Below are 23,933 nucleotides of genomic sequence, written 5' to 3' on the forward strand. Positions count from 1 at the left end.
CTTCCCTTTATCATCGCCCATGGTCATACCGCTCTTGGGCATTATGTTTACATTTGGGTCTTCTTCACGTGGCTTAGACCTCAACATCTGCAAGTTATGAGTCAGATGGGGCTGGATTACCCCTTTCTCACACATTCTCACTATTAGCGAAGAGTAGTCTTCTGCCCGATGATCAAACTGAGTACAGTAAAAACATGATGTCCTTGTTGGGTTTGTACAATTATGGGTATAATTCCCTGGCCCTCTGTAATTGTAACAAATTAGTTGTTGGAAACCCCTTCTTGGTTCCATTCCGCCTCGACCTTGACTGCACCCCTGAAATATAGTGTGTGCTATCCCTACATTTGGGTCAAGGGCTTGCATTTCGGTCTCCACCCTATAGGTAGCAGTCTGATCCATCATTAGTCTGTAGCTTCGGTAGGTGTGTTCATCATTACCTACCGACCTACAGAAATTACAAAACAATTGTTGGGACGTCTGTGTATACTTCTGCAATGTGTGACAATTATCCGTAGTATGTTTTCCTCCTATCTAACAGATCATGCACCATAACGCAGGTGCCGCACTTGGTCTTGCCTGCACCTCCGGTCTTAATGGCACCGACCCTCCTCCTGCTAAGTAATTCGTGAATACTGGACAGTAGTCCTTGTCATACCCTTGGCCTTTGCATTTCATGCACCATTCCTCCTCGCACGCCTCTGGTCGAGGTGCCCTGTCCTATTTCAAACTCTGCATCTCCAAACATAAATTTTGCAGTTGTGCATGGATTTGTTCGACTCCTAACCTAGGGTCTTGTATAGGGGCCTCATGTAATCTCATTGCGATCTCCAAAGCTTCGGCCTGGCTGAAATTTTTTTACAGTGACAACGCCATCCATAAGTGCGGTGTAACTGATGCTACAAAACATGCATGGTGTTGTCCATCTGTCAAAGTCATATTGGCTTCGCGAATCATACTCTTCAGTCTTTGGTCTAGATCCCAGGGGGTCTCACCTGGGATCATCGTGATCTCCATAAACCTGAAGATTGATTGTATTTCTGACTTTGGCCTACTAAATTCCCTCTTCAACGTGGCCTGGATTTTTTCGATTCCTGCGTTTGGATGGTCATTAGAATGCTTGATGTGCCATGTTAATGCATGATCCTGTAGCACGCTCACCAGTGTAGCCTTCTTAATATTGTCATCCATGATGCCTTCTGCTTCCCATACTGCTCTTACCATGAAATAGACTTGGTCTGGATCTTCATTCCCCACTACTCTGAACACCGGTGGTTTGATCGCACTCGGCATATTTAATTATGGTGGTGGAAGAGATGGGGTGGGTGGAGATGGAGGTGACGAGGGTGAGACAGTTGGCGGTGTGGGTGGAGGTGGTAAACACGGAATTCATTGCCTTATCAAACTGATAGAGATTCTCGGAAAAACTCTCGCAAGCTCTTCCTCGATTTCCCGTGAGGGTGAAATTAAGGGACTGGTTTCTAATTCTTCACTACCTCCGCTTCTGTAGATCTTCCAACTTTACGTAGCTCCAAACATTAATTTATTCACATAACCTGCTTTTCACACAATAGCATCTTAATCCAAGTGTTCAAATATTTAATATACTTACCTCGCAGTCCCTTGAGGAAACTTCACTCCACCCCACTGTAGTTAACGGTCATGTCTACCGCGAACTCAGCGATAAATCCTTCTATTGTTCGGTCAAGCCAATGGTCCATAGCTCGTGTGATCTTATCTCCTGATGCTTCTAGTCTACGCACTAATTCCTGACACCACACTATTGGTTCATCGAGTCTACACCCTCCTTGGTTTTCCACTAACTTTGTGATCCACTCATACAGCTTAGAAGGAAAGGATTCAAAGAAAATTTCATGGATTTCTGTATACAAGTAACGCTCCAACCGATGTTCCTTAAATACTCGCGGATTTTTGTTTTCCTGTGCTGCGAACTCGTGAATATTCTTGTCCAAGCACTCTTCAATTCCTTTCTTTGTTGGATTCCAGTGGCACGACATCAGACGTCCCTTATGCAGATCCTGGCCCTGGCAATGGAACCATTTGTTGGCTTGTAAGGGCTTGACCTAGGTTCAGAGGTGATTTAGCCAAGCAAATCCCAGCACTACCGGCCCTTTTCGGCAATAGTCCACAGAGCGCGGAATGAGGTCTCACTGAAGTAGTATGGGAGGGTGCTAGAACCAGGTTCTTTCACCCTGGGGATGTCTGATGAGCTTCTGGTGGTCTGTGGTTTGACCTGCGCACACATCATTATGCGCATCTATTAGTCCTTTGCATCGTGTGAGGCTGCCTTTGCACAACACTACCATAGGAGTGATCCGTATTATACTCAAGTTCCTTTCTATTTAATCTGTCATTACTCAATTACTTAACTGATCAGTGTAAGATCAATGATAATTAAAAGTATATCTAGTAAGCATATAAGTGCGTGTGATAAACAAAACAACATAAATGTAAAGAATGTGATACGCAAGAAAATGCACAGAAACTGGAATCAACTTCTCTTTATTATTCTTTGTTCAAGATTACAGACTTGACCCCTCCCTGGGCAGTGAGCTGCAGGGGTCCATGCACTCACCTGCGGACTCTACTAAGCCTCTACACACTTAGCTACATAGCCTCTTTCTACTACTATGACCCAATACCCTTAGAATCTTACTCTATGCTCGAATCATTCGTATTCATCTCTCCAATTCACTATCTTTACAACTTAGAGCCTCGTTCTATATATCCAATCCCATGGTCTGCGGACCATGGGTAGGCCGACATGACTTTACATTGCATTACAATACTTTAGGGAAAACAACCCTATGACTCAACCTATACTTCGTGCTTCGTGCCCGCAATTCGCAATCTTCCAGTACATTTGACCAAAATTTGGGCTTTGAGCCCCAAAACATGTTGTGGGGGGATTCCATGCCCAACATAGGGTGCTCTGTATATATAGTAAAAAAACCAATTTAAATAACAGAAATTAAGATTTTACCTCAAATTTTTCTGTCGGATTCTGGGAAAGTTGAAAAGGTCCCACTAAAAACAACTCCCTCAAAAAATAAGTTTTATTTTGGTGAAGCCCATGAGCCAAATACCATTTTTAACAAGGGCTAAATAAAATGGGCCAAATACCATGGGTCGAATTATTAATAATACCTTGCAAGAAAATATTATTAACCCTAATATTAAGATAAAAAGATTAATATTATCATTATTATGAAATCTAATATTCATATTAATATATTATACTATTAATATTATAAAATTTAATAATTTTGAATTAATACAATATTAAATTTCTAATATTATAATATATATTAATATATCATGATATTTATTAGCTTGCGATATATATGGGAGTGTAGAACAAATACATAGAGTGATAGAGGTGGAGAGACAGGGTGACGATAAGGGAGAGATGGAGATAAATTGAAGGAGAGGGGAGACGAGTGAGAGAGGGAGAGGGAGACACAAAGATGGAGGGGGGAGAGAGAAGAGAGAGGGAGGGAGATAGTGAGAGGATCAGAAGGCATAGAAAGAGATAGAGAGATGGGGGAAGATAGAGGGAAGTGGGAGAGAAATGGAGAGAGAGAAAGGATGAGAGAGAGGAGAGAGTGAGGGATAGAGAGATGGAGTTGGAGGGGGAGAGAGAGGACTTGGGAGAGAGGAGAGAGGGAGCGATAGAGATATGGAGTTGGAGAGGGAGAGAGGGAAGGAATTAGAAAGACATAGAGAGTGACAAGTGTAGAGAGGGAGGGAGTGACAATGGATAGATGGACAGAGTGTGTGTGTGTTTAGGGGTGAGATAAAGAGACAAAGAAGGAGAGATGGAGAGAAGGGGGGAGAGAAGGAGAGATAAGGAGAGAGAAGGGGAGAGAAGGGGAGAGGGATGGATATAGTAATAGAGATGGAGAGTGAAGAGAGATAAAGAGAGAGACAGAGAGGTGGGAGAGAGAGGAAGGAAGAGAGTGAAGAAAGGGAGGGAAAGAGATGAAGTTGGAGGTGGAGAGAGAGGGAGGTAAGAAGAAATACATAGAGAGATAAAGGTGGAGAGAGAGAGAGAGATAGAGAGAGTGATAAGGAAGATGGAGAGAGAGGGAGAGAGGACAGCAAAATGAAAGAGAGAGAATCATGGGAGAGGGAGATGTTGGCTTAGTGGGTCCTTACCCAGGTTCAACGTTATGTTTTCCAAACAAATCCCTTCACTACTGGCCCTTTCAGCATCAACCCATAGAGCACAGACCAAAGTTTCACCCAAAGCAGTATGGGGTGATGTTGGAACCAAGTTCCTACACCGAGAGATGGTTATGATGTAATTTTTTACGCTTTATCTGCCTTCGCACAGATTGAAAAGCCCTCGAGGCTTATCGATATAGCCTCCTCTTACCAACCTATAGACCTTCGCGAATGTCTACGACTGTCTTTCACAGACCCTAACCAGGTGAATCAACCACTTACGTGTCTGTGTAATCACTCCTAAGTCTCTTATTACCCATATCATCTTAAGTATCTGATATCTTTAGCATGCATTAAGATATTCTTCAAGTAAAGATATATTATTACTTGAGGTCATGTAACAATGTAAAACATATATATTCACGCATCAATACAACAATAAATCATAAACCCATTATTCATCATAACATAAACACATTCATTCATAACAAAGTAAATGGATAAAACATAGATATTTCCAAAACAGTCTCTTTATTGATACTTGAGATTTTCTTACAGACTCAAAACTACCCTGCGCACTTAGCTACAAGGGTCCGTGCACTCAATTGTAGACACTACTCTTTGCCTCTGTATTGACCCATTACATTCATCCTCAAAACATCTATGAACTTCCTTAGACTCTCTATGACTCTCCTTTTTATACAATTCCATGGTCCACGGACCATGTGTAGGTCTATAAAAGCCAACACAACATACATAAAAGAAGGATAAAGACCCGTTATGAAACTTTACATCTATTCTCTCTATGATCATAACTTGTGGAGGCTTTACACATTACATCACATTAACTTGGGCTTTCAACCCCAAAACTTGGGCTTTTGCCCCAAAATTGACCTTAGGAGACCTTATCCCAATAGGCCCCCAGCGCAAAATTGTGACTTGCCCTTCAAGTCACTCTACTGCCTGGTTGTTGTTCCCACGATATATTCCTAGATCTTCTCCTGTGACCCCTGCAGGTTTGCCAACATCTCCTTAATGGTGGTGGAGATCACATAGGCCTCATCCAGCGAACACCCCAGTATTTCCTTGCAAACTACCTCTTTCCGCTGCACTGCTTCCACCTGTTCTTGCGGTTGCTTTTCTTCCTGCAGCTTTGCCAATCTCTACATGACAATGATGGTGTGCGTTGTTGCCTTTGCTTTGTCATAATATTGCTATAGTTATTGGGCCTCCATGTTCAGCCTCTGTAGTTTAGGATCTTCCTGTAGACTCGTGATTATCTCCATAGACTGCTCGAAGAGCACAGTGCATTCTGCCACCACGACATCTACTGCAGTGACTAAATCCCTCACAGCATCTTCACGTTGTTCTTTGACCTATGGTGGAGTTGAAGGTTGTGTATTCAACTCAAGCTTTGTAATTTTTAGGTTCAATTGAAACTGAACCTTTGCCATCTCGGTGTTTGCTTCGTGCACACCTGTAGCCAACTAATGAATCTTGGCTTCCACTAGTGCTTCTTCTGGGATATGCAGTTCCAGAATGGTTCTACATGCTTTGGCTACTACCATGGTGGTGTGCTCATTCTTCTCCTAAAACTTCTTCCAGGCTTTTAATGCAGTTGTATCCTCAAAGAATATATGTTCCTTGTTGATTTTTTGCTCACTAATTGTCCATAGTGCGTGGTTCTCTTGGGCTTTAATCTCTTCAATCACACTTGCTTGCAGTGTGTGAAGGAATTCACAAGGGAGCATGGTAAAGTTTAGTCCAACATTCCTCAAAGCGTTGACTATCGCCTTGTCAGCATCCACCTCCACTCTCAAGGCTCCATCAAGCAGCACGATTTCTTGAAGATCCAAAGAGTGAACTAGTTGTACCACTACCATTTCCCTTATGCTAAACTTGTTGAGGCCGCGATGCTATGCCTTGCTCTAGCCCTTACTCTAGTGTTTTGGATCTATGGCTTGTGCAGACCCGTTTGTATGGCACTGAGTTCCTGCTTCTGCTGCTGCTCAAACTACTGCAATAGTTTTGCGGCTGTATCCCTTACCTTCTCCGTAATGTCATCCAAGTCTCCCTCTGTCAAGGTGATGATGTCTAGGAACAACTTAGTGGCCATGGTCTTCATCCATGGTCCTTTTTTTCCCTATTGCCTGTTCCACTTCACCTGGAAGGGAGTGCCTTCCAAATCTACCCTATTTTGATTACTCCTCTTGCTCTGTCTATGGCGCAGGACATTTCTGACTTCTGTCAGAGTCGTTCTCTTCCTCCTGTTCCTTGGCAGCTCACTCTGCTTCTGCGCATGACTTCTCCTCAATCTCCTTCTTTCTCTTTTTAGCCAGCTGTTGAACTTTCAACTGATCCACTTCCATTTTTTGCTTTTTAGTGGACTTACTAGACCCGGTGAACAAATCAGATGTTGTACGCCAATCTGCTAGCCAACACTCGAAGACCACTGCAATTTCATCATCCGTCGTCAGGTATATTAAATCATACCACTTCTATTATGGGTCCTTTCACAGCCGAATGGAAATCTGGTGGAAATCCACTTTGGACATGGCGTACCCAGATAACTGCTCAATAATAGTTGGCAACAACCATGGGTTTTGATTGATGGCCATAATTCTCATTTCCATCAATAGAGAAAAAACCTTGCTCTCTCACACCCACTCAACATCCTTTGTGGCCCATAACGAAGCAAACTTTATCGCTTATGGCATATCTGGCATGATAGGAGGAAATTGGCTATCCTCTGGCAACTGCCACGTAACCAACACAATTGAAAGTAAGACCGATGAGTAGTGAAACATCTTGCTCTAGTCCTGTGCCTCCCTGCAGTTTGTGAGGAACTCGTTGCACAAATAATGTGTTGAGTTGAATTTTATGCCCTCCATGCACTATGCCACTAGTGAAACAACTAGTGTCGACACCTCATCTGCATGACACTTCCTCTTTATTTTTCCAACCAAGATCTGGGCATACACCTTCACCGCAGGGTCGATATGCTTGAAATTGAATACCCACATTGCTTCTTGACAAGATTAAACTTGTCCTGAATCTACTAGTAAGATGATCCTAGGGATCAATATGTCAATTATAGGCATTGGCTCCTCCAACCACATGTACATGTCATGCACAAGGCACATCAACTGTTTGATAACAATCAAATTTATGGGAACATGGTGGTAATGCGTCACTCATAGAAAATTCAAAAAACTTTCCATTTCCACCCCAATAATCCACTTTGTCAGCTCTAGTGTGGTGACACCAGACTCCTTGTAGAGTACTCGTTGCATGACATTATCGGTTGCCAGGTGGGGGAACTACTAAGTGTCCCCCAAGTCCCAATATTCAAGCTTAAGATGTGCAACTCGTGCCAAGCATAGACCTTCAAACATGATATTCGCCCACAGTAGGGGTGTATGAAAGAGAAAGTTTCCCTCATCTGGGTCATTCGGGACCTTTACCTTGCCTTGGCGTGGAGGGAGGAATTCTGGCAACTTCGAAATAACATCTACCCCCTCAATTTCAATTTCCTCTATGCCCTCATCACTCTTCAGGTCAACCACCTTTTCCTTTTCCTGCATAGTTGGATTTTCTTTCCTCTGATGTTTCCTTGGTAACTCACGCATGGGCACCGTCTTCTTTTGTTTATCCTTCTTTGACTTGGGAACCTCTCCTGCTGGTGTAGGCTTCGGTCTAGGCGACATCGGTGATTTTGGAATTGCTACGAATAGCTCCATACTTACGACCTCAAGGGAAACTCCCTTAAAGGCAATACACCCTCCACCACCTGTAGTTTCCTGTTGAGTTTCCACAAGTAACCTGTCAAACACAGAACTAGCCACCAAATCATCAAAGAATGAACGGTTCATGCACACCAGACAGTGTGACACATAAACTCTCATAATGAAAAGTGTCTCTCATTGGGCATCCATCTATAACTTATAGTCATGCTCGAATCCAAATTCGACTGTTCCCTCCAAAATCACTCATAAATGCTAGATTGGCTACATATTTTAAAAGATCACGCTCTTAAATTCAACCTTAAATTCTTTCCCCTGCTCCTCTTAGCCATTTTTTCACTATCAAATCATAAACAATGATGGTAATGGTCACTTTTTGGCTACGCTACATCATCTCTCATCCTGTCGCGTAGCTCCCTTCATGCATCTCCTGACTTTGTGACTCCCTTCTATTCCATGCAGGCCCCTCATCGCATAGCTCTACAATGCAAGAAGTGTAGTTTATAGTCCCGCATCTCCTTGCAGCTTCCTGGAGCACTAAGATTGTTCTACCTTCATATAGTCATCTGGCTAGATCCTCGGTGTATGGCTTCAATCAGCTTCCATTTACCTTTTTTGGAAATATATCTCCATTCAATTTCACCAGGTGAACTGCTCCGCCATCGGTAATCTCCTTGATCACATATGACTCCATCCAATGCATCTAAAATTTTCCTGGAAATTTATGAAAATTGCTAATATAATAAAAATAAATCGTTTACCTTGAAGGTGCACAGTTTGATGTGCCAATCGTGCCATGCCTTTTCGCACTCCTTCCAAGTTTGTTGATGGAATCGAGCCAAGAATCTATCTTCCTCTAGCTCTGTCAGTTGTGCAAGCGTTTCTTCTAAGGCCCTGTGGTTTTCCATTCCTATGAACTTCGCTATGTGTAGGCTAGGTAAAATGTACTCCATCGACATCACAACTTCTCTGCCATAGACCAACCTGAAAGGTGTCTATCCAATCAGATTTTTACAAGTAGGTTTATAAGCCCATAATGCCACTGGTACGTGCACATCCCAATCATTCCTCTATGCATTGCAAACCTTTGTTAGCACATTCTCCAATATTTTATTAAACACTTCCACCATCCCATTAGTGTGAGGGTGATCCAACTCTCCCTCATCGACCTGTGTCAGTACTACTCCCAACACAATACATGACACATCCACATGCACACGAAATTCCTTCTTCCAATTTGGAAAAACTAGGATCGACGTGGTGACCATATTCTCCTTTAACAAATCAAGGGTCCACTAACATTCTTCATTCCAACAGAATTTGTCATCCTTCTTCAACAACTTTTCCATTGGCACAGTAATCTGGGCATAAATCTTGATGAAATTTCAGTAATAATCAGTATACCCGAGCGTTGCGTGCAACTGTTTGACACTTCTTGGCACCTCCAAATTTATTATAACAATGATCTTAGTTCGTTCCACCATTAATCCTTTTCTGCATACTGCATGACCCACCAAGATTCCAAATGGAACACAGAACACATGTTTCTTCAAATTTAGTGCAATTTGATACCTCTAGCATGTATCCAACATCAAGTGTAGACTAGCTACATGGCATTTCATGAGCTTAAACATCATCCAATCATCAAAGTATACCTCCAAAAACTTGTGAATGAAGTCCTTGAACACTGTGATGACAACGCGTAAAAATATCGTCGACACATCCTTCAGTAAAAAAGGAATTACAATATACTGAAAGCATCCCCATTCAGTCGTGAAGGTCATCTTACTCCTATATTCTAGTGTGATCTTGATTTGATGGTACCCCGAGAACCCATCAATGAATGAATATGCTTCCTGTACTCCTACATTATCCAACACTTCATTCGTGAACAAAGTTGGAAAACTATCATGCACGCAAGTGTCATTCAACTTCCTAAGATCTACATATATCCTTATTTCATCCTTCTACTTCTTTTTCTGAACTACCATAGGACTGACCCAATCAGACTCCTCCACTAGTTCAATGATTCATGCTGCCAAAATTTTGTCCAATTCTAAGCGGACCCTTTCTTTGTACTTAGGATTGAGGTGATATGGCCTCTGTTTCATAGGCTTCACATTTGGTTTTAACGTTATCCTCATCACCCCTAAATCACCTATAATCTCTTTCAGGTCTGAACATTTTGTAGGGAAGAAATCCTGGTAATCACGGAGCAACTTAGTGACCTTATCTATGGTAGAATCATCCTAGTAGTCCCCTATCTTCGTAAATTTCAGCTTCGCCTCTGTCCCAATGTTTACTTGTTTTTTTTCAGCAATGCGGTGATATATAGGTTCTCTATCTAGGGCCCCTCGGCTTCGCAGTGGTCTTCTATCTCTGGGATATTAATGTTGCTCAGATCCTCCTCTTCTTCTTTAGTAGTCACATTACAGCACTCTAGTGCATGGTGCAACTGGATGGTCCAATTCGGTTGAATCATATCCAAGGGATCCTGTGGGATTCTGAAGATCACTGTTTTAACCTCCTGTAGCACTTCATCAATGCACTCGAATCTATTTTCAAAGATGAATGTCATCAGCAATCCCAGTCTCAAAATATCCCATTCATCGTGCCATGGCAGAGCTATGCTCCAAGTACCAATTCATTTTTATTACATCCAGGGTGAGACAAAACAAATGCACACACTCCGGTCATGGTTCTACTCCATAAGCATCAGTCCATTTGGCTAAGTGATCGTGCACATCACTCCTCCCATCATATTTCTCTATCAATCGCACCATTGGGCAACCAAACTGCACCCTCATCATTCTTGTATATTCACACCATCCATCAAAATTGTCTTTGTGCATACCCCACCATCTTGCAGGCATAGCACGCAGCGCCAAGTCCATGGCTTGGAAGCGGTGCTTCTCTCGTACTTCCCTTTCAAATGCATCCATAAATTTATCAACGTCAGTTAAACTATCATAGTAAGGCAGATGTCTTACCTCCGACAATAAGCAGTGCAATGATTTGGTCATCATGTTACATCATAGGATAGACACTTCGTTTAATCTATTCCACCAGTGTTCCAATTCCTCATCTAAATCTGATGTGCAGGAGCTTCTACGGTCCCATGCAATACGTCCATCTACTGTTGGATTCACCCAGTCTTTGTCTCACATCGTTATCTTATAAATCTGGTCCAAATCGTCATCACTTTCGTAATCACGGACTGGTTCAGTATAACACGGTCCTTCTACAGGGTCCAACGATACTACTACACAGAGAAATTTTCTTTCAAACGACATCATCCTCTTCAAATTTATCACCCCATTCATGTCAATAGCCCAGTTAATCCCAAGGAGCATGAGGTAGGGATTTTTGTCATTGATAATTTCTATTACTTCGAAATATTCCTGCGTTCGCGCCTTCAATATCGACAGTCACTCCCTATAATATTCCCATGGGGATAATCTTTTGTTGATTCGCCATCCTCAATTGAATAGGAGACCACTACAGTTGAGGTCTCCCCATTCTCTACCATGTCTATTTTGGAAAAACATTCACATCTGACCCAAGATCCAGAATAACTTGGTCCATTTCATACTCTCCTATTTGTGCGGTGAGCCTCATCTAATGCCCTATTCTTGCCTTATGCTTACCAATTTTCTTGACCATGCACGGTCCCTCAGGAGCATTACCAACACATTTATTGATCAACTTCTGTAATCCCTTTATGGCCTTGCTATCGCATAGTATCTTCATACAGGTCTCCAAAAAGGTAGTAAGCATGGATGGGTCCATTTCTTCAGACTTCTTATCCTGACTTCCTAAGGTAGAAGCATCAGTGAAGTTTTTATTTACTTCCATAAAGGTTTCCTTCGCGCACTCCAAATCAAATCCAACCTCCTTTTCTGGAGCTTTGCAAACCCATTCACATTCTTCAAGCTACTTTCCCATATATTTTCTAGTTTTCATTGCACTTCCCAGCACAATATTCACATTGGGGTCCTCTTCGCAGGTTTTAGACTTCACCATCTGTAGGTTCTGTGTAGGTTGTTGAGGCAAAATCCCCTTTTTGTCCATCTTGGCTATTAATATAGGGTAATCTTCAGTTGTGTGGTCAAACTAGATATAGTATCAGCATGAAAGATGTGTCGGGTTCGTCCATTCGCGTGCATAGTGTCCTAGACCTCCTTAATTCTAGACAATAACTTCCCCTCAACCTCTCCCAAGTCCTCCTCCGCTTCGAACTCATCTACGCCCCTGATATCCTCCTCATAGCTCCCTAATGCCTTGATCCGGAGGTCGAGTTTTTTTTTGCATTTGATATGTGAGCGTTCTCTCCATCATTAACTCATAACTTTGGCAATTACAATCATTGTGACCTATTGGGTGGAAGAAGTTCCATAAGAGTTATTGCGGTGTCTGTACAAATTTCTGCAACAAGTGGCAATTATCTGTCGCATATTTTCCAGCTACCTGATAGATGACACAAGACAGTGCAGACCTTGCACTTGGACCTCCTTGAGCTTCCAGCCTTAGAAGCATCATTCCTCCTCCTACAACATAATTCACCAAGATAGGGCAATGAACTTTGTCATGCCCTTGACTCTTACATTTCAAACACCGAACCTCTTCACGCACATCTGGCTGAGCCGCTCTATCCTTCTTTGGAATTTGGAATTCCAAGCAAAGGTTATGTAACTCTCCATGAATCTATTGAACTCCCAAAGAGGCATCTTGAATTGGTGTCTGGTGTAGTCTCATTGCAATTTTCATGGCCTCTGCCTAGGTCCCAATCTTTTGTTGTGATAAAGCAACCCTCAGATGAGGCAACAACAAAGCCACAAACCATTCGCGGTGATGCCCATCGGTAAGATTCATGTTAGCTTCACGGATCTTGCACTTCAATCTCTGATCCAACTGCTATGGTGTCCCGCCAGGCTTCATCATGATTTCCTTGAATCCAACGATTGATTGCACTTCAAAATTGGGCTTACTAAATTCCTTATTTAGCGTAGTCTAAGTGTCCGCCAATCCAGCAATTAGGTTATCAGTTGAGTAATTAATGTACCATGTTAGCATGCATTTCAATGTTTTCTTCTTCGTCTGATCATCTGTAATGATGTTGACTTCCCACACAACGTTCTTGATGAACCAAAACTAGTTTAGTTTCTCATTCCCTAAGCCCTTCAAAATGGGAAATTTTACTAAATTGGCCATGTTGAATGGTGGTGGGGGTGGTGGGGGTGGTCGCGGTGTGGGCGAAGGTGTATGCGGTGGAGGTGAAGATGGAGGTGGTGTGGGTGGATGTGGTATTTGTGGGAACCCTTGCTTTATTAACTAGATAGTGCTATGTAGAGAAGCATGTGCCGCTTCTTCGTCATCACTGAGAGAAGGCTCAATCAATGGGCTGTATTCAGGCCCTGTTCCTTTTCTATCCCTGAATAAATTTCCACTTTGTGTAGCTCCAAACATCAAGGTAATTTCATAACCTTCTTCTCACACAAGAGCTTTTTAATCCAAGTATTCAAATACCTTAAATACTTACCTCACAGTCCTTTGAAGAAGCGTCACTCTACTTCGTTGTAGCTAACCGAGGTGTGAACCATGAACGCTGTCACAAATCCTCCTATGATACGATCAAGCTAGTGATCGACAGCACAGTGCGATATTATCTTCAAAGTCTTCTAATTTTTGCACTAACTCCATGGTCCACACTATCAGATTGTCAAGCCTCCACCTTCCTTGGTCTTCTCGCAATTTAGCAATCCACTCGTATAATTCAACCAATATGGAACGAAAAAAAATCGTGTATATCTGTGTACAAATACCTTTCCAACCACTGTTCTTCTGTCAATCATAGGTTCATGTTCTCTTGCACCCTGCATTCGTGGATCTGTCCATCCAACCAATCTTCAATTTCCTTCTTAGGTGGATTCGAGTGATGCAACATCACACATCTCTTTATACAAATCTCGGTACTAGCAACATAACCATTTTTTGGCTTAGTGGGTCCTAACCCAGGTTCAACGTTAAGTTTAGCAAACAAATCCTACATTACTGTCCCTTTTGGCATCAATCAGCTGAGGATAGACTGAAGTCTTAGCCAAAGCAGTATGGGGGGGTGTTGGAAGCAAGTTTCTGCACCCAGAGATGGTTATGATGTTGTTTTGTACCCTTTATCTTCCTTTGGATAGATCAACAAGCCCTCAAGGGTTATCGATATAACTTCCTCTTACCAGCCTCGAGAGCTTAGCGAAGGTCTAAGACTGCCTTTCACGAACTCTAATGAGGTGAATCAACCACTTACATGTCGCTGTAATAAATCCTAAGTCTGTTATTACCGAGATCGTCTTAAGTGCCTAATATCTTTAACAAGCATTATGATATTCTTCACATAAACATATATTATTACTTGTGTTCATATAAAAATGTAAAACATATAGATTCACGCATCAATAAAACATTAAATCAGAAACCCATTATTCATCATAACATAAACACATTCATTCATAATAGAGTAAATGGATAAAACACAGATATATCTAGAACAATCTCTTTATTGATACTTTATATTTTCTTACAGACTCAAAACTACCTTTCGCACTTAGCTGTAGGGGTCCGCGCACTCAACTACGAACTCTACACTAGGCCTCTGCACACACAGATGCAGAGCCTGTCTTCTACTCTAAGACTCTTCACTCTTAGCTCCTATTGACCCATTACATTTGTCCTAAAAAAATTTATGAACTGCCTTAAACTCTCTAAGACTCTCCCTTTTATACAATTCCATGGTCCGCAGACCATGGGTAGGTCTATACAAGCCGACACAACTTACATAATAGAAGGGTAAAGACTATTTATGACACTTTACATCTACACACTCTACAATCATAAATTGATGAGACTTTACACTTTACATCACAAAAAATTGGGCTTTCAACCACAAAAATTGGGCATTTTCCCCAAAATTTACCTTAGGGGACCATGTCTGAATAGGAGAGAAGGGGAAAGAGAGAGAGAGAGAGCGAGAGAGAGACGGGGAGGAGGACAAAGGGGTAGATAAATAGATTGGAGAAAGAGAGTGTATGTTTTGGGGGTGATATAGAGAGACAGAGGGAGATAGAGATATTGATAGGAGATGAAGAGAGGGAACCAGAGAGAGATGGAGAGAGGGAGGGAGGGACAAAGAGATTGACAGATATGGTGTGAGAGAGGGTGTGTGTTTCTGGGGGTGAGATAGAGAGACAAAGAAGGAGAGATGGAGGGAGATATATATATAGATTGAGGGGGCGAGAGTGAAGAAGATTTGTTGCACTAAATGCATTTATTTTAGTGTAGATGGCAATTACTAATCCCATTTTATTTCTTACACTAGAACCATCGATTTTAGTGTAGATTCTGATTTCTAGTGATATTTGACTCCTTGCAATAGATGCATTGATTTCATTGTATATGACTTATGATCATATTTTATTACTTTCACTAAATGCATTGATTTCAATTTAAATGGCGATTTCTAATCGTATTTAATTTCTTACACTAGATGCATTAATTTCAATGTAGATGTTGATTTCTAATTATATTTGATTACCTCCACTAGATGCATTGATTTCAATGTCTATAATTTCTAATCATATTTTATTCTTTGCACTAAATGCATTGATTTTAGTGTAAATGGTGATTCTTAATCCTAGTCGATTTCTTGCACTGGATGCATTGGTTTCAATGTAGATGTTGATTTCTAATATGATTTTCTTAGTTGCACTAGATGCATCGATTTGAGTGTATATGTTGATCTATAATCCTATTTGATTACTTGCACTATATGCATTGGTTTCAGTGTATATGTTTTTTTCTAATCTTATCTGATTGTTTGGATTAGATGTATTGATGTCAGTGTAAACGTTGATTTCTGATTTGATGTAATCGAATGTATGATGGTACATTAATGTTAAAGTGATTGAATTAACATTGTGCAGTGATTTTAGTGTAATCACAAAAAAATTTGACAATGCACATTGATTTTTGTGTTATAGTGATTCAATGTATTGACATTGGAGAGAAAGAGAGACAAGTTATGTTGCTCACTACAACACCTCAAGTTAAATATTTAAATGGTTTACAATTTCAATATCCTTTGTAGAAAATCGATATGAAATGATGACAAAACTAACTAGGGTCAAAATTTTGATTTCATCATTTTTCATCATTAGAGTTACTAACAATATTTATTATGTCAACAAACTGAGCTAACTAGGCAAATTTAAAATTAATATGACCAAGTAAATATCAGACATATTTGACATATTTAAAACGATTATATTACTATTAGATGTATTTACATATTATCCATAAAATTAATCATATGTTTGACAAATTTTCCTTGGCCACAGACCATTGAACGCAACCTAGGTCCATCTTAACTCAGGATCTATCAAGTCCCAAGAGGGATCAAATCTGTCGAGGTGCAAACCCTTAGTCAAGTTTTTAACTCAAAAAATAGGTTTGCACCTCGAGATTTTTGATCCCTCTCTGCGCTTGATAGATCTGGAATTAAGATGGATCTAGGTTGGTTATAATTACTAATAGCTTATTTTATCTTGGTTTTTATGGAATAATAGTTATGAATTTAGATTCATTATCAATAATTATAAAAAATGGTTATTGTTTTATTTTAGTTGATGAAATGGGAGGGGTGAGGATATTATTTTAATGATAAAAGTGGATATCGGTTTTGTTATAATTATTATTAATTAAAAAATATATTTTAATTGTATAGAAATATATCAAAATATTTTTAATTTTTTAACAGTTTGTGTTTTTCTCGGAGATAAGTAGATAATTTAACTCTTTAATGGTGAAATCCTACTTTTTGTAAATTATTAGCAAATTATTTCAATTGATGTCGTTAGTAGTGAATAAAGTTACATTACCAAGAGAAATAACAAATGAAACTTAGTTTTACCCATTAAAAAATGAGTTATGATAAGTTTTACCACCATTTTGAAAAAAAAAAAATTAAAGTAATAATAAATTACTTAACAAATATAAATAAAAGTTGTTTATTTGATTCCTCAATAGGCTTGGTAGATCGGAGTTAAGATGAATCTAGGTTGGTTAATATTCAATGATACATTAACATGCATTAATAATATCTACATGCTTGAAATGTGGGGAGTATTATTAATTTAAGGATTATTATGATAGAAGGATTGGGTATATATTAGGTATTGATAGTTAACAGTGGATATAATGAAACTTGATTTTATTTACATTAGCATTTACATATCTTATGGTTATTAATGGACATTGAGTATATATTATTATTAATATTTATTGTGTCGAGAAGCTCTCCAGTCCAATGTGGAAGATATATTGTAATGTTTTGTCTCATCGTGTTATGTAAACATTTTGACTAGATCAAATTACTTAAATATAAAGATAAAATAATTATATATATATATATATATATATATATATATATATATATATATATATATATATATATATATATATATATATATATATATATATATATATATATATATATATATATATATAGATATAAACAAACACAATTTCCATAAATTGACTATTTCATCTCAAAATTATTTAAATTCATAATTAAAATAATTTTGAGATGAAATAATCAATTTATGGAAATCGTGTTTGTTTATCTATCTATCTATCTACCTATATATATATATATATATATATATATATATATATATATATATATATATATATATATATATATATATATATATATAGATATGCATTGTCCAAGCGTAGATCCACACACACACACACACACACACACACACACATATATATATAGATAGATAGATAGATATGCATTGTCCAAGTGTAGATCCACCTTAACTCTAGATCCACCATGATTTGAGAAGGATCAAATCACTTTCGATCTAAAGGAGGTTTACAGATCAAGGGATTTGATCCACATCAATGCTTGGTAGATACGTAATTATTAAATTTGGCTTATCTCAAAAAATCAAATTAGTTTGAGTTAATATTGAATCAATCATTACTAGATTTATCAATGGTTCTTTATAGACCCACAATGTTGCATAACCCATGGTATTTTCTCATGGCTTTAGCATGTGATGAACCTATTTAAGGGCTTGCAAATTCATAAAATACTTGAATTTTTTAGGAAATATCATTATCGTAATAGGAATCTAAAAACTATAAATAAATAATTATGTTGTTATAGCAATTTTTTGAGAAGGAAGCAATGTCAAGTTTATGAAAAGTTAAATGTATCTAGTGGAGAATCAACTTATTGTTAGAAACACAACTTGCAATGAATTTGCACAAGGGCAAGACAAAGTTTAAGATAAATAAGGTAACTATTCATTCATGGAAAACTTATTAGAGAAAAAAAGGGGGATATGCTAAGTTGATTCAAGATAGAATAATTAATTAGTTTATTTAGATGTATATAAAGAATGATTGATTTTTGAAATAGTAATTACCCATTTCAAAAATGCTACATAGTTTTATTTCAAAAATAGATTCCCCAAACATGTTGATTGATTATGAAAACATCACAAAGAAAATACAAAGTACTTTCTCTACCCAATATAGTACATTCTAAGAATATTTGTATTCAAATATGGAATCTATGATGAACAATCATAAATTTAATGTGCTGTAATGCCCTTGGCTAGAGATCTTAATCAATTCTCAACTAATCATCATAGAAACAAAATTTGAGCTTGGTGAAGTAACTTGGATAGAAAAACAATCTTGCAGTTGTATAAGTAGTGTAATGGAACGGGCAAGTTGGATGCACTATGTGAGCATAGACTTTATTAGGTAAATTTGAAGTCATGAACAAATTATACACAAACTAAATAGATTGAGCGCTCTACACATGGTTTATTTTAATGAGATGACAAGGTACCTCAAGGCACACACTATTCGCCACACTAATTAGGAACATGTCTTAGGCATGCCTTGCTGGGCATACATGTGTGGATTTTAATTAGTAGACAAGGTGCCTTAAGACACATACTTTTAGCCACATTAATTAGGAATGTGTCTTAAGCATGCCTTTCTTGGACATACATTTGATGAACGCATCACAACAGATGGACAAATGAGGCATAAGGGTCAAGAAAAACATGTGATGGGTGACTTAAAGTGCATATTCTAACAAAGAGGTAGACTTTTTGCAACTCAAGGTAACCAAATCGTGCAATAGTCATCTTAGCTTGGTTTTTTCTAATACTTGTGATGTTTTCCATAATGAAATAATATTCATATATGTTTAAAGTTGCTAGAATGAGCTAAGGAATACAATGATGGATAAGTAAGGAAACTAGGAGTTTTGCATTGTGTAATTCGACCATAATGGGATGAATTGGCCTGCATTTTGAAGATGATTATCAATATTGGTTTTGGAATGGTTGCTTGAATGAGATGATGTATGGTTTCTAGAACAAAATGAATTCAAATATTATTTAAAAAAAACTTTTGATTTAGATGTGGATGGTTTTTAGTATATGTTTGGAAATTACTTTGAGAATGATATTTTTTGATGAGAACAAAACATAGAATTATGTGAGAAAAAACAAGGTTGATTTTGGGGTTAATTTGCGTCAAGGTTGTTAAGTATCAATAAGAGAGAAATTATAATTCTTGTCCTGTTTAATAGATCTGTAGTTTGAGCCAAGCTCCCCTCAATGAATCTTGTAAAATTATATTAATAACATCTTGTATCATATTGCTAAATGGATGTAATGCACATATTGGTGCCACCAAAGCATATATACTATATAATTAGTTACATGTTGTATACTTTTATTTAGTAATGTTAAATTGAATAATTATATGACTATAACTACATGATAGGTGTAGCATACCTAGCCCCTTAATGTCTAATTAAGGTTTTCAAGTATCCAAGAACAACCTTCTATGTCACCTTAAGAAATGAGGTTAAAAAAACTATTCCTCTTGGAACTTGAAAATTATTTTTTGAGTCCACCATTATTTTATAATTGTATAGAGCTTTCCAATTATACAAAATTTATCTCATTTTGAGTTAGAAAGACCAATATATCTCCCTTAAAATAATTTTACTAATGGCACATAAACATATCTATACATTTGAAATATGGAAGATGACATGGCAACAACTTCCATATATCACCTCAAAGGTGTGCCTCGCTAGCACTAGGACCACCTAGACATGCCATGTCCTTTTTCACTACCAACATAAATTCCTTTGAGTGCTAATTTCTGGAGAATCTGTAAATTCGAATTATCAGCACTATGACACTAGATACAGCTATTTCATAAATGCGACAAATGGGTTAGTCAAAATGTTGTCAAAAAATATTCTAGAGACTGGGGTTCTCCTTCAAGGGCAAACAAAGGGATTTTCTTGTAGTCTAGCTTGCACCGACATTTTCAGTCCTCCATAGGGGAAGAAGGTCCTGTGGTGAAGTAAAATTACAAGTGTGGACACAAACAAATTCCTTTAGCCCGATAATGGGTCTAGCCACAACATATACATTCTATGGAATATTTCCTTAGGTTAGAACCAATTAAAAGGGCCTACCTCTTAGTACACTTATCAGGTTTGATGATGCCCTTGCTTGCTCTCTCCAGCTATCTCTAGCTTCCTTCTTCAAGCACCTGAAACAAGTAAACAACAACAATCAACAACCGTGATAATAGACAAATTGTAATTCAACCTACTTAACAAGTCAAGAAACATTAACCCATGAATATGTAAGATGACAAAACATGTAGGAAGTCAATTGATAGTTGCATATATATTGATATCAGAGATAGATTACAACCATTGTCTTGATGTTGTGGTTGTCCCATGGCAAGACTAGGTTCCCACACACTTTTGCTAGCATTCCATGATGGCCTCAATCAACAATAGTTTTAAGGCTCTTTCATTTAGGCTTCACTCCAAACCAAATCACACTTCTCCCTCACACAACTAGACAGCTACAACTACGAATAGCTTGTTGTTTACCCCAAACCAAAATAGCACTAGCACACCAATATCAACACTTCAACACTAGCTTATGCTTGGGAAGAAGGGAAGTTTATATAGGATGAATGGATGGGAGAAGGATCATGTTCTCATGGGAGAAGGTATTTTCCCTTGAGGTAGTTCAATCATTATAGGGGAAAGGAGCCAAAACTGACATCCTCAACCCCATCCAGCCAAACCATTTACCAGACTTCCATTACGAAGCTTCTAGAGTTGGAAGCTTCGGCTATTAATTTAAAAAACTTTCCATAAAAAGACCGACGTGACTAGAATGTAGCTCTCTCACTCTGGTTGGTGCTACGGATAGTGAAAATCTCTACACATTGGCGCAGGGGAGAGAAATTTCATTAGAGTTGGTCTGGTAAACTGGTCAAAACATAAGTTTCAGGGCAAATGGTGCAAAAGGGAATTGATCTACTCATGAAGAGGGACACAATGAGAGTTTCTTCATGAAGGAAAAGCATGTGGGGTTCACTATAGAGGTCCTCTAGGATTAAGGAACGGGGAGTACAGAGACACAATAAAAATTTTGTGTAACAGATGCCCCCCTAAAGCATGAAGGCCGAACTAAAGTGAGGGATGAAACACTTTATAAATTAGTGCAGGGAACTGTAGTCTGCCATCAGAAAACTTGCAAGAAAGTACATATACATATACATAACTGAGAAATTTATCAAATGATACATGAATTGTTGCATGGACGCAGTCATCCAAAGAAAGATCATTTAAAGAGATGGATCTGTCAAAGAGGATCATAATGAAACCAGGGTATGGTCTTAGCCATACAATAATGAGAAGGATCACATATGATAACTCATAGTATGGTCGCAGCCATCCATTTGAAAGGGACATCCATATCAACATAATCATGTCACATCACTTTGCAACCTAGATTTTTTGATTTGAGTCCAGGGTCTTGCGCTACAACACAACCTTATCAAAGTACAAATTCTAACATGTGAATATATGTGTTGACGCCAAACATGCTAGAAAGTTGTTCGATTACCAGTAACTGATGTAAATTGTTAACAAGCATGATAGAAACCACTAATAATGACAATGGTCATCAAGGTACTATCAGCACAATCCATGGAATGTGAATAGAGGAACTGAAGTTGAACACTCGTGAAATCACTCGATCAAAAGTCAATGATGTGAACTTGTCATTAAGTGCGAAGAACCTGCCATTAGGGAATGCAAGCTCTACGGTACTGGAAGGAAGTCCCTCGGTCACTTCCCGGCTAATGAATTGAAGTCGATGGAAAGCGATTGTTTCAAAGGAGGGCCATAATGTTTCCCACATCATTGACATGAGACGAAAGCATGGAAAATGATTTTGGATGATACAGAGAATCAGAGGTAAGTGTAACTGTAGAAGGACAACTCTTGAACATATCGACGACACAACTCGAAGTTTGGTAGCTTTTGGATCCATGGGACCGGTGGTCATGATGACGTGGTAGAGATCAAATTGAAGGAAAAAATGAATGCCACAAACCCATGAAGGTCAACGATACAAACGAGGATATCCCAACCCAACACAAACCAGAAAGTGTCATGTTCAAGAGTGAGTTGTCGACACAATTGATAGATTTCAAAATCCCCCCCCCCAAACTATTCCTGGCAGGCACCCCAATTATTTTTTTAATCACAAGCTTGAAGTGGATAGCATATTCTTGCACTGTAAGTCCATCCTTCAGATGAATCTGACCTACTAAGTTTAGCAAGCCCTAGGAAGGAGAAGCTCATGTTTGTCATTATGACGAATCTGATGCCGTTTAATAGTTTAACGAGTCCAACAAAGGTGTAACTCAGTAACATTTTCATGTTTAGAGAGTTTGAAAAATACATGTAAAAGAAAACTCCACATGGTCCCTTTTCGTACATTTGTGTCTCTCGCACTCGAAAACGTAGAAAATGATACTTGAGAGAACCACCTGACCATTTCTGTCAAGGAGTATCTTTTTTGTAAATAGTGCCTCCTAGCTCAAAAAAGGGGTAAACTTATACTACACACACGATGTTTTGCATCCATTAGCAGTTTTGAAATGATAAGGGATTGACCATATTCTCACTTTTAAAGGGTTAGAAAAGAGCTTGAAAGTGGACCCCCCATTTTATTTTTTTTACGACTCAAAAGTGAAAAACACTCAGCAATATTTTCATATGACCTTAACGAGTCGAGAAAAGAGCTGAAATGTGACTCATCACCATCGTCGAACATCCATCACGTGTCGCTGTGTAAAAAGGTAAAGTGTATTATCTAGTTCTTGAGGCAAAATAGGTTATTATTTACAAGAACCTAATATTTTCATGAAAAAGCGAATAAAAAGGAGAAAAGTGAATATATGTTTACCATTTATCATTTTACCTTACTGTGAAAACCTTTTAGTCACTTTTTCCCTAATTCTTCCAGAGCAGATTGTGGGAGATTTTGGAGGTCAATCACCGAGCCACCAGTTACAGGTAAAAGCCAAAGCCCTGAGCTCCATTTTCATGTCCTTTATTTCTATTTTTAACCATTTTTTAGTTTTTTTAGGGGGTTTTGTAAAAAAAAAAAATCGCCCTCTATCGGTGCAACTTTCGAGCATGGAATTACGTTGGCCGAGGGTGATTAACAAATCCAATCGTGCCATCAGCACAACTATTTTTGAAATAGGCACGTTGGCACTATTAATAGGAAAAAACCGTATTTCCTCAAAACATCACCGTTAAAACTCAAATTTTATGGGCCAAGCATGATTTTCAACTCAAAATAATGGATTTTACAGGAAAGAATCGTTGAAAATGGTGGATTGGAAACAATGGGAACATGAAGATGTTGACACCAAGGAAATGAATTATCCAAATTGACTAGAGGCTTTGAGGGCTTGTGGGCTCATCAATTCTTTGTCACACCAGGGATATGGGCCCAACCTGAGTTGCTTTGGTACCTGATTAGTCTTTGGGACATTAATCGAGAGATATTTGTCATT

Source organism: Pinus tabuliformis, chromosome 8, assembly GCF_031772625.1.
Source record: "Pinus tabuliformis cultivar Carrire ecotype Pingquan chromosome 8, CPIR1, whole genome shotgun sequence".
Lineage (NCBI taxonomy): Eukaryota > Viridiplantae > Streptophyta > Pinopsida > Pinales > Pinaceae > Pinus > Pinus tabuliformis.